Source organism: Tachypleus tridentatus, unplaced genomic scaffold (assembly GCF_004210375.1).
Source record: "Tachypleus tridentatus isolate NWPU-2018 unplaced genomic scaffold, ASM421037v1 Hic_cluster_1, whole genome shotgun sequence".
Lineage (NCBI taxonomy): Eukaryota > Metazoa > Arthropoda > Merostomata > Xiphosura > Limulidae > Tachypleus > Tachypleus tridentatus.
Genome location: NW_027467777.1, coordinates 5,745,179 through 5,749,228, shown reverse-complemented (window position 1 = coordinate 5,749,228; position 4,050 = coordinate 5,745,179).

Here is a 4,050-nt window from a genome sequence, read left to right as displayed (position 1 = left end):
TTCACAAATATATGTTGTATTAAAACAATTTTATAATACTTTTGTTTACTAAAGCTTTCCACACGAACAACAAAATTATCATTTATTTAAAACAAAATTAGCTGAGAAGTCTTGCGTTTCTTTCTCTCTCTCTAAAAATATTTATTCCAGTGAGGTTGAAAGTCTGGTCCGTATTATTGAGGAGAAAACCACTATCTGTTGACTACTTTTTTTAGTTTGCTACGTTTTTTGTTCTTCAGAGCTGATAACATTAATTATCGTAATTTGGATAAGGGTGTAATCGTCAAGGATACAGGGACTGTCTTACAGCATAATTGAGATAGGGATAAAGGCTGTAAAGATTGATTACTTTCAGAATGTTCTTAAAGTATTATTCTGGTTTATGCGCTTCCATATAAACAGTGGATGAATTCCAGCAAACGTATGGATATTCTTCAGATGTATGTCAACATCTGTACCCCCTCACCTAGGACAGTCTGGGTGTCACAGCCAGAATTTTGTAAAATTGTGCTGAAATGAGCAGTGAGATGTTGAGCTTTTTTTGGACCATAAAGATGAAGAATTACTTCATTTTGGTCACCACTGCATCATTGTATTCGAGGCATCATTGATAACTAATAACAGTGTGTTTATCTCTTACATCTACTTTGGTTTCCACATTGTTTAATGAGTTCCACTTCAACTGTTCATTCTGACATGTACACCAGAACTAATCTTTCACGTGCTCTTCTTCGTTCCTTATCGAAAAAAGTGTGGTACCGTTATGAAATTTCTGTTTGAGCTAAGGCACTGGTCATCGTGATACCATTTGGTTGAAATAACAAAGAGGCTTCGAAAACGTGTAAAACAAAATTAAAAGCCGGTAAGTATTCGAGAAATTCACGGTGATGTTGCCATATTATTTGTAAGGCTTCTTTTTTCGTTGTTCCGAGAACTGATTTCATGAACATAATTATACTTGGCTAATTAATTTGAAGTTTAAAAAGAGCAGATTGCTTATGTTACATTCATCTTGTTTCTCTGGCTCTTTTAGGTTTATAGAAGTGACTTTCCATTATTACTGCTATCTCATATATTTCTACGCCCCTATGAAGCGTTTTTATAGAACAGGTAGATGGATGGAAACTACTGTATTTGTGCATATTTCTTTAAAGGTTTCTTGCAGGACGAGTTCCAGGCTACTTGCTATGCAACGTATTTAAACAAGCCAAGGTGCATCTAGTACCAATAATTTGCCCACACTACTTTTAATGTCAAAACTGTCACTTGGACAACCTACTCTAAAGCTTCATAGGCCGCTTCCAGTGCTTCTAGAATATTCTTAACCTTGTCATTTTTATATCCATAAACTTGTGGTATGCAACATGAGGATAAAAAGTTTTAATATTCCGACATACCCAGCTTCTTTTATGTGTCTTTTCTGTGTGTACCATCATTTATAAAGAAAGAGAAGTCTGCAGCATGTTATTGTTATCTTAATACGTCGCACAGAGTACCAGCAATTTCAGTGATGAACATTCTATATTCTTTGTTAATACAGTGGATTCTGCCCATTGAGATGACATTGCTTGTCTGTACTAATATCGATTTTAGAGAGTCAGTAAATGGTGCCTCATTCATAATTACGTAGTAGGCTGTTTTGGACAGCATTTTTATTATTTATTAAAGCGTCAGTTTCATATTTTGTGTCTCTTTCCATACACCTTAGCTCATTTCTCTTCTGATGTTCTGTTTAACTGAGTCTTTTTTTAACATTCATGATACCAATAATATTCTGGGTTGTTTTGTTGGGACAGTATTGTTGACATGCTTGGCACCAAACAGTCTCGATAGTCTTTGTGCTATATTACAATCATTCAGTTTTCAGCTTTGCAACCAATTTAATGAGAACTCTTCTATAACGTGGATTTTCATTTCTTTCTTAGGAGGTATTAAGAAATACATACAGCCTCAAAAACTAAAGGAGTCACAACAGATTTTGTAGCTGTGGTTGGCAGTGACGCTAATTCATCAGATGTTGATGGCATGTGTGAATATTTAGCTGAGGTTTTTCAACTGGAATGAAAAAAAAAGCTGAATAAAAATTAATTGAATCTTAAATGAACGATCAAATCAATACAAATAAGTAAGTACATTTTCAAATTAATCAAAAGAATAAGAAAACCAGTACTAAATTTAATACAAAAAATATAAATATAGATGGATTTGCTTACGGATTGTAGTAAATTTGTTTTCGACCCTTGAAAACTCAAATTATTCCTGTTTAGTCTTGACATGTGAGCAGTTTTTGTTTCTTTTTTCTGGAAATCGAGTCCATTATTGTTGGTATACCAATTAAAACAAACGACTTATGAGTTATGTGTCCTTATAGAAACTGGTTTTCATTAAACAAATGATAAACCATTCTTCAAGAAAGCCGGCTGTTAGAGAATATGATTAGTCAGCTGTCATAAATTACTATTCCTAGGAAACTTAACGTTTACGATTTCAAATTTTCAAACTCTTTCTGGATGGACCTCAGGGTGTTAAAATCACTCGATCGGTCTTTAATGTTTCACAGAAAAAGTTCTAAGCCAAATTGCATGAAACATAACAACAACAAAAAACCTTTTAAACTGTATCTACATTCTGGAAGAAAAAATAGTCATGACATATTATTTAGTATATTTCTAGGTTATAAAGTTTTCTTAAGTGGAATACCAGTTGGAAAAACTATCGAAATGCTATTTTCACATTACACAAGCCATTGTTTTTCATATTAAGAACCAGAAATTTAACTTTATGGGTCCAGTGAGGTAAATTTTAAGGGTTCATAAAAGAACAACTAATGTAAATTCTCAGAAAGTCATTAAACTTCTTTCGTTTTTAAACATTTCTCAAAAAACCAGTTCTGGTTGTTCTTGTGTTTAGCATGCTTCACATAAGAAACAAAATAATTTAAACACGTGTTTTGTACACTGTGGATTTTTCACTTTCATACTATGTTTTGTTAAATGAAGTAACAGACTCCCTTCAACAATTCACAAAAAAACACAAGATTGACAATGACTTCTATATGACCAATGGCGCCACCTTTAAAAAGAATAACATCTTTAAGAATAAAAATTTTGATTGAGCTCAATTTATTTTTAATATCTATATTTTATTTTCTGTAAACACTAAACTCTTATATTTAAGCTTTGTTCGAATATACAAAGTTTAAAAATATATTTAATAAAGTACAGGGTTTTCGGAAAGTCATTGTGCAGTTTTGTCTGTTAATAAATATAAAAGTGCACAGTGACTTCCCGAACACCCTTTAGGACATACCGTCAGCTCATCAGCAGAGTTTGCTGACGCGGACCTACTCCATCATAATCGTTTATATGTCGCCAAATTTTAGATCTGTGTTTGTGATAAATGTTGTGCTTTCAGCCAGTTTTTACAACAAATTTGAATATTTATGCTCACGACTGAGTTGTTCATCAGAAAAGAATGTTATTGTGTTTTGATGGTTATTGTTCAAACACTAAGATCCATTGTTGTTTTACCACCTCGGCTCGATTAACAACTAGTAAATTCGTCATCTATACATTCGTGTTGAGATACGACATTGAAAATAACAGTAATAAACTAATTATTATTTATAACAAAAAATTAACTCCTGAATTCTTCTTAATTACATTAATGCTATACTATAAATTGAAATAAAGTACGGCAGATAATGGTATGCTAACTAACTCGAAAAAGTAACCGTCTTATCAAATAATAAGCATATTAATATTCCTTTAATAAAACATTCTAAAAATAAACTAATACATTTACCTTTCATGTCTTCAACTAAATTTTACGTACAGGTGTACTTGAAAATATATAATTCATTTAAATCTCAGAATATCTTAAATTTTTTTGAGATGTTTAAAATTTCCAAAATATTTTAATGCGATGCCACACAAGGCATATTCACCAGGTTTGTAGCTTTATGTGTATTAATTGATACATTACAGACATTTGTTACTGTTTTACAGTTCATTCACTGTTTTATACATAAAACCCTTAAGAGTTGTTAAA